This window comes from Triticum aestivum, chromosome 1B (genome assembly GCF_018294505.1).
Source record: "Triticum aestivum cultivar Chinese Spring chromosome 1B, IWGSC CS RefSeq v2.1, whole genome shotgun sequence".
NCBI lineage: Eukaryota > Viridiplantae > Streptophyta > Magnoliopsida > Poales > Poaceae > Triticum > Triticum aestivum.
In genome coordinates, this window is record NC_057795.1 from 78,541,899 (window position 1) to 78,556,012 (window position 14,114).

A 14,114-nucleotide genomic window follows, 5' to 3' on the forward strand; every position below is an offset into this window, starting at 1 on the left:
TGAAACCTTCGGGAACGTGATTTTCTCACCGAACGTGATCCAGGAGAGTTGGACCCTACTCCAAGAAGTAACAGAGGCGGTCACGAGGGTGGGGGGCGCACCCCCCCTAGGGCGCGCCCCCCTAGGGCGCGCCCCCTGCCTCGTGGCCCCCCTGTTGCTCCACCGACGTACTCCTTCCTCCTATATATACCTATGTATCCCCAAACAATCAGAACGGGAGCCAAAAACCTAATTCCACCACCGCAACCTTCTGTATCCATGAGACCCCATCTTGGGGCCTGTTCCGGAGCGCCGTCGGAGGGGGCATCCACCATGGAGCCCCTCCGATGAAGTGTGAGTAGTTTACTTCAGACCTTCGGGTCCATAGCTAGTAGCTAGATGGCTTTTTCTCTCTTTTTGGATCTGAAGACAATGTTCTCCCCCTCTCTCATGGAGATCTATTCGATTTAATCTTCTTTTTGGGGTGTTTTTGTTGAGACCGATGAATTGTGGGTTTATGATCCAGCTTATCTATGAATAATATTCGAATCTTCTCTGAATTCTTTTATGTATGATTGAGTTATCTTTGCAAGTCTCTTCGAATTATCCGTTTGGTTTGGCCAACTAGATTGGTAGTTATTGCAATGGGAGAAGTGTTTAGCTTTGGGTTCAATCTTGCGGTGTCCTTTCCCAGTGACAGAAGGGGCAGCAAGGCACGTATTGTATTGTTGCCATCGAGGATAACAAGATGGGGTTTTTATCATATTGCATGAATTTATCCCTCTACATCATGTCATCTTGCTTAAGGCGTTACTCTGTTTTTAACTTAATACTCTAGATGCATGCTGGATAGCGGTCGATGAGTGGAGTAATAGTAGTAGATGCAGAATCGTTTCGATCTACTTGTCTTGGATGTGATGCCTATATACATGATCATACCTAGATATACCCATAACTATGCTCAATTCTGTCAATTGCTCAACAATAATTTGTTCACCCACCGTAGAATATCTATGCTCTTGAGAGAAGCCACTAGTAAAACCTATGACCCCCGGGTCTATTCTCATCATATCAATCTCTATTACTTTATTACTTGCTTTGTTTTTACTTTTCCTTTTACTTTTCACTTTGCATCTATATACCAAAAATACCAAAAATATTATTTATCATCTTTATCAGATCTCACTCTCGTAAGTGACCGTGAAGGGATTGACAACCCCTAATCGCGTTGGTTGGGAGGAGCTATCGTTTTGTGTAGGTACGAGGGACTTGTGCGTGGTCTCCTACTGGATTGATACCTTAGTTCTAAAAAACTAAGGGAAATACTTACGCTACTTTGCTGCATCATCCTCTCCTCTTCGAGGAAATCCAACGCAGTGCTCAAGAGGTAGCAGTGCATCCGTTGCATGACAATCCCTACTCCTCGCATTGACATCAATTGATGGGCATCTCCATAGCCCTTTGATTAGCCACGTCAATGTGAGACTTTCTCCCTTTTTGTCTTCTCCACATAACCTCCACCATCATATTCTATTCCACCCATAGTGCTATATCCATGGCTCACGCTCATGTATTGCGTGAAAGTTGAAAAGGTTTGAGAATACTAAAGTATGAAACAATTGCTTGGCTGACACCGGGACAAGCATGAGGGGTACCTTGTGTTTAGAAAAGGGAGCATACAAGACTATATGATTTTGTAGGGATAACTTTCTGAAGTATGGATATTTTGAAAGATATGATTGTTTGTTGGGATGCCCTAAGTATTATTGTTTTTATGTCAAATGATAGACTATTGCTTTGAATCACTCGTGTCTTAATATTCATGCCATGATTATACTTATGATCAAGATTATGCTACGTAGCATTCCACATCAAAAATTATTATTTTTATCATTTACCTACTCGAGGACGAGCACAAATTAAGCTTGGGGATGCTGATACGTCTCCGTCATATCTATAATTTTTTATTGTTCCATGCCGATATTACTCAACTTTCATATACTTTGGGCATCATCCCATCCAAGCCCGGTTGCTTCATTTTTCAACTCCATGAATAAAGTATAGTCACTTTTTATTGCATCCCATTTGTTCTTGAATTTATCCTTGGGATACTTCTTTCCCGTTCTTGCTTCCCATTTCTCCAAAACATTCTTCCAACCCTTCTTATTTAAATAACTTATGGGCCTATTCTCATTTTCATCCTCTTCTCTGAATATATCTATGATTTTCTTCAGATGTGCATCATCCCACACCGCTTTTTCAGTCATTCTTCAATCAAGCAAAATAATTACATAGCAATAGATCAATATATATGTTCTAGGAAGGAATTGTGCAGCAATACTATCATACAATGAACTAAACAGTACACAATCATCCAATGTACAGGAACATACAACAATGTTCAGCTGCAGCAATACTAGCAAAAAATCGCCACAATCATCCATTTCATCACTAACAGAAATACTTTTGATATAGGGAGCAGCTACTTCAATCGCCACAATCTCAATCGCTGCAACAGCACGTGTACAGGAGACAGGAGGGGAATGGGGAGTGCGGGAAAGGGAGCAGCTACCTTCAAGACTGGAGGGAAGAGGTCGCGGCGGGGATGTCGGAGACGTCGCCGGCGGTAGCGCGCACGGCGGTGGAGGGGGGCGGCCTTGCTGGTTCCCGCGCGACTTGGAGAGGCGGGGAGGCAGAAGAAGAGCATCGGAGGAGGGAGGAGGTCGAGGCGGGGAGGCGGAGGCGGAGGCGGCGCCAACAGCTTGGCAAGCGGCGGTGGAGGGGCGGCAGCGGCGCTGGCGGCGGCTAGGAACCCTAGCTGCCGCTGGTGTCGATGGGGATCGAGCAGAGGAGCTGGTCTCAATGAGGCGTCCTCTCGTGGGCTGCCCTTGACCAGCCCGAACCGTTTTCCACTTCGGAGTGGCAACGGTGGGTAAATACATGCCAACTAGCAGGGGACAGCTAAAAATACCAGTCCGAAGTTGGGGTAACGCCCGCTCCGAAATTACACTACGAAAATCTGGTAGCTTTTACAACTTCTGCTTCTAGTTTTCACCCTTTGGTTAGCTTCTAGCTTTGAAAAGCTAGAAGTTGGCTGAAAAAGCTTAACCAAACACAGCCTTAGCTTTGTTTTTAGAAATGGATGCCACCAACCAACACCCAGACCCCTAAGAAACAGTGGTGGTCTGGTGGAGGCCTGGAGGGTCAGAGGAGAGGCAAAGAGGGGACAACCATAAGCATTGTTATACGTTAGTTACTGTACATTTTTTGGAAATGATAAATCCAGAATGTTCATATTTTGACTATGGCAAACGCGACGTTTTTATGGCAATTTTAGTTGACATGAGGATGGCAATTTTTGTTTACAAGCACGGCAATTATCTGGCAAAAAAATAAACCGAGGGCAAATTTTGCCATGCTTGCCAACTAAACTTGCCATGGTCGCCACAAAAACGTCCGTTTTGCCCTGGCCAAATCTCGAACATTTAGAACTTATGAGTGTCCTTTTTATTTTCTTTTTTTGAGGGAGGGGGGGCGGGGTTGTTACTGTGCAACAGTACTGTGTAAAAGATGTCACTAACGTTTGCTCAACGGTCTCTTTCAGATATAAATTTTTTTTGACAGTGCACCCTCTGACCCTCATGCACCTAACAGCCTTGCATGCTAGATCTGCAACTTACATGTTTTACCAATGCAAACCTGAGCTCCAGTTATGAGCTTGCATCAAGGTGATGTGAGCAAAACTGAAATTAAACTGGTCGGTTTTCTAAACGGAATGGAAGTTTGCCCCACTGAATTCTAAAGTAACAATATTGTTTACCCACTGAATCCTAATGCAAGCCTACAGTAAAATGGTTGATGGAACTTCCCGCGAATTTCTAAGCTAAATAGAGTAACTATTTGTCTTTTGGTTCAGAAGGTAGACAAACCCCAAATTCTTGTAAGGAAACTGAGAAAGTATGTGGACCCAATGCCAGCAAAATACTACTACGTCTGTAAACAAATATAAGATGTTTTAGGTCACTGAAGTAGTGGCCTAAAATGTATTATACTCCCTCCGTTCGGAATTACTCGTCCAAGAAATGAATGTATCTATATGTATTTTAGTTGTAGATACATTCATTTTTATTCATTTTTGTGACAAGCAATTCCGAACGGAGGGAGTATTAGTTTACAGACGGAATAGAAAACAACCAAACACTTGCAGCAACAGGCTATTATCAACAAAATATAAATAGATCTATCACTGCTGGTGATCCGACAGTTTGTGAGTATTAAAAAACAGCTTGCCTGGGGTTTGTCCGAAGTAGGATTGAAGTAAACAAAGTACATGGGAGTGACTGAATGGAACCTTGGCTAACAGTAGAATCTGAGCCAAGCTGCCTAGCTCCTGTATTTCATCTCATCGTGATCGTGATCCCTGATCATCACCGTGCTTCGTGTCTTGATTTCTGTGTAGCGCGTTTATCTTCTCCCGAGACACCCTGCGCACTGGAGTGAGCAGAAGCAGCACTTAGAGAGAGCTTTGCCTTCAGAAATAGATGTCACCCATAATGAAGACAATGGTGCAGGCAGGCTCTCGATTCTGTAGAGCAGCTGTGGAGTCACAATGCCAAGTGGATGAACAAAAAAAAAAAGGCAGCCGAAATGGATGCCACCAAGACACGAATAACCCTAACCATCTTCTCCAACATTAGCAAGCAGAAACAGTGGTGGAGGGGTGAAGGAGAGGCAGAGAGGGGAAGCACAGGCATTGCATGCCTTTATGCGAGTTACTGTGTGGGGTTTGGCATTTAGTGGTACAAATTACTACTGTGCAGTAGTAATGTGTAAAGATGGTGCTCTGTTGAAAAATAGTTTTGGAGCTCGGGCGGCAGGGAGCTCGGTATCCCTACCATCCAGCCTCCTCGTTATCCAGACTTCTGCTATATTGGCAGGCTGTATATGGATGTATTTAACCCAATTAGCAAAGTGCATGGACCCACATCACGGCCCAGAACTCTGGAAAGGTGGCTCATATCCCTGACATATTACTCCCTCCGTTCCTAAATATATGTCTTTGTAGAGATTTTACTATAAACCACATACGAATGTATATAGATGCATTTTGAATGTAGATTCATTCATTTTGTTCCGTATGTAGTCCATAGTGAAATCTCTATATAGACTTACATTTAGGAACGGAGGAAGTATTTAATAGCTACAGATCAACAACCATGACCAAGAAATGTGCCGTGCCACAAAAATTACCAGATGCATTGAGATGTTGTTTATTAAGGCTGCAATTAAAATTGCCAGTGGCATTTGGACAGCACAAACTAGCTGAATAAACGAAATTAGCAGAGTTCGACATTTCTCATGCACAACTTATTTGGCCATTACAAAAATTATTTTGCACAAAGACACATGACCTGCACAGGAAGAAGTCCAGTTTCAAAAATGATTGTCACTAGATAATCTTATGCATAGATAGTTTGCACTTTAGATGAACAGATCATGATTTTGAAAGAAAAAATGATTGGTAATAATATCTTTCTAGGGAGGAGGATTTACAAGAAAAAATCAGGCAAGAACCATGGAGATAGCTTCGTCCAGAATACTGAACCAAAAAGTTAAATTCAAAAACAAGATACAAAGATTCAAGTGTCAGATCTCATGGCCACAATAATAGAGGTTAAATGCACTCGTGCACAATCCGTAGTAGACACATTGCAAGCATGAAACTAGTATGAACATATCAACCGCTATGCACATCATTCTGAACAAAGAAGTTAAATTCAAAACCAGTATGAGGATTTAATTCACAGCCACATAATACCATTCAGATTTCTGGATACAAGTATGAAACATGCAAATATGGATTCTGCAACTCTGTATTACATTCCTCCACAAAAAGAACAATTCAAGTTCAGTATGTTTAATTCACACAGAAAAATATACAAGAAAACTACAAGAAACCTTTGATCCATGAAAACCATCAATGTTTTCCTCCTGTCCTGGCGGCTGGAACCCTAGCCGCCGCCAGGAGAGCCCAATCTTCCAGCACCGTCCTCCAGCGGCTCCTCTCCACCGGCGACCTCGGTCGTCGGTGGTGAGGGGGTCGCCGGATCCACGTGTGTGGATCATTTTTACTCCCTCGTAGTCTAGATTTTTAGGCTATTTCATCGTCTTTGTTTCGGCGGCGATGATTACAGCGCTGAATAAAGATTCTTCGGATCCTTCGTTGACAAGGCCATCGGTCCTATGGTTGGGGATGGATTTGGAAACCAGTCTGTTCAAGCAAGGATGGTGTGGCGGCGGCGGCATCCTCTTGGTGGACCTGTGTCCTCGGGCTCTGCCGTTGCGACGGCGTTTGCTCCAGCGTCAGCGCAGAGCTTGGGAGGTAGTCCAGGAGCGGATGCAGATTGTGGTCTGCATCGACGACATCTGAAGGACAGAACATGTCTGGGTTCGTGGTTCATGGATGGCAGGTATGGTTTCCTTCTGCGATGTCTTAGTCGCGGTGGGGTGCCAGATCTGTAGTTCGATGGCATATCCGGGGTGTTGCATCGGCCTGATTCGATCAACGGTAAGGGCTTCACTTTTGGTGAGCCACCTTGGAGGTCTGCAAAGCTGCATATCAGCGATGGAGCCGCGTCAAGCTCGAGTGAGGAGGTGATCCATCATTCTTTTCTTCGGTGGTTGTTGTCGTGGTGCCTGAGACAGGTGAAGGGCGTTGGTGTCAAGCTCAGAGATGTTCTGCTATCTTTACAGTTTTGTCATGTCGGTCCTTACGTGACTTGTACTTTAATCTTTATGATATAAATGAGACACGTATTACCATGCAAAAAAATGAAAACCATCAATCAATTGTTCTATTTGATAGTACAAAAGGCAAAAGAACTCATGAATAGAAACCAACAACATATAACTGATATGGGGATTCAAGATTGGAAAAGAACCAGGCCAAATTAGCAACAGTACAGCCTGGATTTGAACGAAGACCACCTCGCCGAGAGACGAGAGCTGCAGGTAGTGGTGGATCGCTGCAACCGACGGCCATGTCTTCACTTCTCCATTGGTGAAGTGGTTCTTTCCACAGGTCAACATAAGTTTATCCACAAGTTAAACTACTAATAAGAATTTGCTATTACTGATTGGTTGTCTCTCAAACTTACATTTGTTCAGCACAAATCTTTACCATGCTCTATTCCCACTACATTCAAAATCTCTCACCCCCATTATATGCACAATCCAGACAAGTCTGAATCGATTAAACACAACTACCAGCACAATTAACAATATTTAGGTTTTGGCCAGAAGTAGTCGAACCGGACATTTACCTGAAGCAGTGTTTAGCCAAATTAAAAAAAAAATCCTTTCCGTTGAGAACTACATCAGATTGGCCAAAAAGTTTTGGTTCATTATAACATAAATCATTGAACAAATAACCCAATGATCTCTTGTGGCAAGAAATAATCAAATGTTGATTTTTAGTGTGCATTTTTTTCATTTAATTTTTTAGGGTACATTATTTTCAACAACAATTCTCGCAAAAAAGAATGCTTAATTTCACACAAAGAACTGTTTCAAAATCTGGGCACATGAAAGATCAAGGTTCATGAATGGATAAGCACATGTGCCACACTCCAATGAACTTAATGAACCAAAGAAGCATAAACAAAGAAGAAATCACTACTTGCATGGAGAATCAGTATAGTTTCCTTTCTGTCAGCCTTGGAAAAATTGCAACAGAGAAATCAGGAGAACTCTGTCCTCCACAAAAAAATTGAGTTCCACAATCAATCAATTGAGTTCAGTATGTTTTACTTTACGCAGAGAAAAAACATAGAGAATTACTAGAAACCTGTGTTCCATGAAAACAATCAATCAATTGGTTTTATTTGCTAGTACAAAAGGCAAAGGATCCATAGATAGAAATCAACTACGTCTAACTGCTATGGGAATTGAAGATTAGAAAAAAACCATGCCTAATTAGCAACAGTACAACCTGAATCTGGATGATGACTACCTCACCGAGAGATGGCAGCTGCAGATAATGGTGGATTGCTGCAGCCGGCGGCGATGCCATCAATTCTCCACCGACTCCTCATGCGAGATATGCAACAGATGTCACGGGCGCCCTCAGATCTGGCCGGGAGCACCTCCCATCTTCTCCATGTTACCACCTATCGAGAGATCTGCACCTTGCCGTCGCACGTCAGAGCTACACCGCACGAGAACGTCACCTCGTCGTCGTCGTCATCGCCGTCCGCGTCGGTAGGCACCTCATGGGCAGAGACGGGGAGAGGGGCGGCGGCGGCGACAGGAATGAGCAAGTTAAAAGGCACCTCCGTAGATGAGTGTGGACGTTCTGGACGCAGCGGCATCTGCGCGTAGCGAAAATGCTAAACCTACGAAAGACTATACGTAAGGTTACGAAACTTTCCAAACTAATCTAAACACCCCCCTGATTTTTAGGGGGTGGGCCCCTCACTCCCCTAAACACCAATCCTATTGTTCCACGTTGGCTGATACGTAAACTTAAGTAGCTCCTTTACGTAAGTGTAGCATTGCTCCTGCGCGCAGATATCTGGCCGCAGGCTGCGTCGAGATGATGTGCGCATTAATAATCGGAGAATGACAAAGGGAAGCATACATCGTCATATACAAAGGAATACTGTGGCCGCGCTGCCTATGTAGGGCTCGTTCCGTGCGGTATGTGTATGACTTAAGCTCCAGGCATGCAATACCGTACTGTTTTTACCACGTGGGCCCAATTTGGTTTTCTAGATGTGTGTGATGTGTTGGATCTAAACGCCAACGCTGAGTTTTCCTCTCGTCCCTGGCGGCTGGAACCCTAGCCGCCGCCAGGGGAGGCCGGTCTTCCAACGCCGCTCTCCGGCGGCTCCCCTCCGCCGGCGACCTCGGTCGTCGGTGGTGAGGGTGGTCGCCGGATCCACGCGTGTGGATCGTTTTTACTCTCTCGTAGTCTAGGTTTTTAGGTTGTTCATCGTCTTTGCTTCGGCGGTGACGATGACAACGCTGAATAAAGATTTTTCGGATTCTTTCCTAACGAGGCCATCGGTCCTATTGTTGGGGATGGATTTGGAAACCAGTCTGTTCAAGCAAGGATGGTGTGGCGGCGGCGGCATCCTCGTGGTGGACCTGTGTCCTCAAGCTCCGCCGTTACGACGGCGTTTGCTCCAGCGTCGGCGCGAAGCTTGGGAGGTAGTCCAGGAGCAGATGCAGATTGTGGTCTACATCGACGACATCTGGAAGACGGAGCATGTGCTGGGCTCGTGGTTCGTGGATGGCAGATATGGTTTCCTCCTTCGGCGTTTTAGTCGTGGTGGGATGCTAGATCTGGAGTTGGATGGCGTGTCCGGGGTGTTGCTCTGGTCTGATTCGTTCAACGGTAAGGGCTTCACTTTTGGTGAGCCACCTTGGAGGTCCGCAAAGCTGCATATCAGCGATGGAGCCGCGTCGAGCTCGGGTGAGAAGGTGATTCGTCATTCTTTTCTTCGGTGGCTACTGTGGTGGTGACGGAGGCAGGTGACGTGCGTTGGTGTCAAGCTCAAAGATGTTCTGCTATCTTTTCAGTTTTGTCATGTCGGTCTTTACGTGACTTGTACTTTGTTCTTTATGATATGAATGAGACACGTATTATCATGCAAAAAAAAAGATATGTGTGATGTGCCGGACCTGCTTGATGATCCCGTCTGGATTGCTGGTTCTCCGTGCTGCATTCTCTTTCTGTTCATGATGACCGGAGTTGATTCAAAGCCTGTGTCTTGCTGGTTGCCCCGTTCTTGATGAACTTCTCCGCCCATCGATTTGATTCAAAGCCTGTCCGTCGACATGTGCCGTGGGGTTAGGCAAAGTGCGGGGAGGTAGTGAGAGCGTGGCAAGAGATGTCATCGAGATCTTACCTTGCTGTGCGCCAGAGCCTGCCTGCGGCGTCGCCGGGAGAGATCAGGAAACCTTCGATGTGGTTTGCAATGGAGCTTGTTTCATCTACAGCGTTGTGGGGGGTGTACTGCATTAAATATGTGCGCAGCTAGACGGGTGGGGTGGTTGGCTTTAACACATCCGCGTGTGAAAGCTCCAGTGCATGGCCACTTGCATGGACGCCAGTGCACGGCTAGCTCTGCACGCGTCGGTGATTGAAGCATGCGTTAGAGCATACTGTCAGCCTGGAGCTTGTCCTTGTTTGAGTCAGAGTGTGTCTCTAAATACGCATATATGTTGCGGCATGAAGTCCAGTGCCAACATACAATCTGAGTAGCACGTTAACTTGTGTGAATCGTGAAGGTCCTCTCGCCGTAGATGCCGCGAGTGCAGATGCCGCTGCGTCAAGACCTGCGTTTCTCCTCCGTAGATGGGCCAAGGCACACACGACTCGATCCATGTTGATCTCCAGTGACCAGCGTAGAAGGGCCAAGGACTATTGTATTCGGTTGCGTATTCGAAAGAAAAAGGTTTTTCGCTCAGATCCCAATTGGCACGAAGGATCGAGATAGCGAGCTTGCTGTCGCTGGAGCTCTCTGGGTTATAATAGCCATACACAAATACTTCCACCATTTGCTCATAGCCATAGGTTCCTTTCAGATACAAAAGAATTTGACAGCGCACCCTCTCATGCACCTAACAACCATGCATGCCAGAACCTATTGCGTTCCAATAATGATTAGATATACCAAAAAGCTTGTATCAATGACCCGCAAAAGAAACAAAAAACTTGTATCAATGTGACTGGTCGATTTTCAAAACGGAACGGAAATTTACCCTGCTGAATTCTGCAGTCACAATGCTGTTGCAGCTTGATCGTTTTTTCCAGAAAACCACAAATGCAAGCCTGGAAAACAATGTTGGACCAAATCTCCCACGTCAGTCTTGAAAGTTGAAACCTGCGTGAAGTCAGATTGAATTGATAAGGAACTAAACGCTCAATTGCATAGTGGTCAGCAGTGAAGAAATAAGTAAACAGACAGTAACAACTGTTTTAGTCTTTCAATTCAGAAAGTATACAACCCCCAATTTCATGCAAGGAAACTAAGAAAGTACAGAGATCCAATGCCAATAAAATACTAATGCACAGACTGGTTGATTGGGATCCGATCTTCATTTCTGATACTTTTAAGCAGAATTTTTGGCCTTGACTTGGTTGTGTTGTGGAACTAAAAGTCAAAGTTGCCTACTGTTCCAGTCTTCTGAACTTACAATGCTGGTGGCGACATTGATTCTATGTTTGGTTGCGAGTGACAGAACTTCCCGAGTACAAAAAGCACGGGTGCAATTTCCTTGACACATTGGAATCCACGGGGTATAATCCCATCACCATTTGGTGCCTCAGGTGTTAGTGCCCCTGACGAGCAGGACCCACTGGACAGCCACCACACCAACACAACAGCTGCCCAGCGGCCCACACAAGTCAAGCGGCCCAGCCAACGCACCCATGGGCCGGAGTGGGTCAACTGAACCCGCCCGCACGGCTAGTTCTAGGAGGGGCGCACGAGGCCACAGACATCCAGTGGATCAAGGACGAACCGGTGGCTACCTACTTTCCCCTTCCACGAACCCTAGTTCTTCCTCTGTTCTTCTTCCCATTCGAGAGTCACGCTCCTGTAATCGATCTTGTACTAGCTAGTACCTCAGAGAGAAACAATAGATCGATCTTCCTACTCTGTAGCTAACATCTGGTATCAGAGACCAACCACCACCCATCTCCGTTTCGCTCTGGCAAATCTCATCGAGACAAGAGGCTTGCGGCACGCGCGCGAAGCCATGTATCCGAGCGTCTCCGCCTTCTTCACCCGTTTTGAAACTAAGATCGAGGCCGCCATCGACGGCCTGACCAAGGCCTAGCTATCTACGCCGACGAAGATTGACGATCTGCTCTCCTGGCGTCCCGATCTCGAGCGCCAAGTCGCGGATCTGGGCGACGCGGTTACCGCACTGCAACGTGCGCAAGCGCCTCCACTAGCCCGACCTGACGCGGATCCGGTGCCGAAGGGTGCTGACGCGGTGATTCATCCCCAACGGCCCGATGGCCACGGTGAATTCGAGATCAAACGGGGGCCATCGACGGCGTCCCTTACGCCGCCGCCGCCGCTCCCGGCTAATGGTACGACCATGATTCCCATCTCTCCAGTTTTGCTGTCCCCATTCTGGCATGCCAGCCAGATGCTCATTGGTCTTGGCCAAGCGCACCCCTCCATTTCCTTCCCACAGTTCTCGGGCGAGAATCCTAACCTATGGAAAACCCTGTGAGCAGTATTTTTCCATGTTTGGAATTGTGCCTTCATTTTGGGTTCCTATGGCATCTCTGAATTTCTCCGGGCCAACAGCAATATGGCTGCAGTCCATCCAACGCCGTCTAGGTTAGTTCGATTGGGACTCATTCACAGTGTTGCTCTGCACGTGATTCGGCCGTGATCGTCATCAAACTCTCATTTGCCAGTTCTATGTTGTTCGCCAAACCACCACTATGGCAGATTATATTGAGAGATTCGAGTCTATCATCAATCATTTGAATTCATACTCTGAAACAATTCATCCTTACTACTTTCTCACACATTTTGTCGAGGGCCTAAGAACGGTCATCAGGGCGGTCGTTATGGTGCAACGACCCCTTGATCTGGACACGGTGTGTGCGCTCACGCAACTCTAGGAGGAGGTAGCGGATGGAGCTCGGGGACACCCACCACGACCACCCGACGCGCCTCCAAGGTGTTGGGGAACGTAGTAATTTCAAAAAAATTCCTACACACACGCAAGATCATGGTGATGAATAGTAATGAGAGGGGAGAGTGTTGTCCACGTACCCTCGTAAATCGTAAGCGGAAGCGTTATGACAACGCGGTTGATGTAGTCGTACGTCTTCACGGTCGACCGATCCAAGTACTGAACGTACGACACCTCCACGATCTGCACATGTTCAGCTTGGTGACGTCCCACGAACGCACGATCCAGTAGAGCTTTGAGGGAGAGTTCCATCAGCACGACGGTGTGATGACGGTGTTGATGAAGTTACCGATGCAGGGCTTCGCCTAAGCAATGCTACGATATGACCGAGGTGGATTATGGTGGAGGGGGGCACCGCACACGGCTAAAGATCAATGATCAACTTGTGTCTCTTGGGTTGCCCCCTGCCCCCGTATATAAAGGAGCTAGGGGGAAGGCGGCTGGCCAGGAGGAGGGCGCGCTAAGGGGGGAGTCCTACTCCCACCGGGAGTAGGACTCCTCCTTTCCTATAGTAGGAGTAGGAGAAGGGGGGAGGAGGAGAGAGGGGGGAAGGAAAGGGGGCGCCGCCCCCCCCCCCTCCTTGTCCAATTCGGACTAGAGGGGGAGGGGGCGCGTGGCCCTGCCTTGGCCGCCCCTCCTCTTCTCCACAAAGGCCCATAAGGCCCACTATACTCCCCGGGGGGTTCCGGTAACCCCCCGGTACTCTGGTATATGCCCAAACTTGCCCAGAACACTTCCGAAGTCCAAACATAGTCATCCAATATATCGAGTTTTATGTCTCGACCATTTTGAGACTCCTCGTCATGTCCGTGATCATATCCGGGACTCCGAACTACCTTCAGTACATCAAAACACATAAACTCATAATACCGATCGTCACCGAATGTTAAGCGTGCGGACCCTACGGGTTCGAGAACTATGTAGACATGACCGAGACACGTCTCCGGTGAATAACCAATAGCGGAACCTGAATGCTCATATTGGCTCCTACATATTCTACGAAGATCTTTATCGGTCAAACCGCATAACAACATACGTTGTTCCCTTTGTCATCGGTATGTTACTTGCCCGAGATTCGACCATCGGTATCTCAATACCTAGCTCAATCTCGTTACCGGCAAGTCTCTTTACTTGTTCCGTAATACATCATCCCGCAACTAAATCATTAGTCCCATTGCATGCAAGGGTTATAGTGATGTGCATTACTGAGAGGACCCAGAGATACCTCTCCGACAATCGGAGTGACAAATCCTAATCTTGATCTATGCCAACTCAACAAGTACCATCGGAGACACCTGTAGAGCACCTTTATAATCACCCAGTTACGTTGTGACGTTTGGTAGCTGATACGTCTCCGTCGTATATATAATTTTTGATTGTTCCATGCCAATATTATTCAACTTTCATAT

The 14,114-nt window shown here is 46.5% G+C and overlaps 1 long non-coding RNA gene across 1 annotated transcript; it reads right to left on the minus strand.

The window, feature by feature from the left end:
• Positions 1–4,196: 4,196 nt before the first annotated feature.
• LOC123108388 (uncharacterized) lies at positions 4,197–10,141 on the minus strand. Its single transcript, XR_006451892.1, has 3 exons — positions 9,891–10,141; positions 9,664–9,807; positions 4,197–4,470 (listed from the first exon to the last, which is right to left on the minus strand). It is a non-coding gene; the product is annotated as an uncharacterized lncRNA (long non-coding RNA).
• Positions 10,142–14,114: the final 3,973 nt, after the last annotated feature.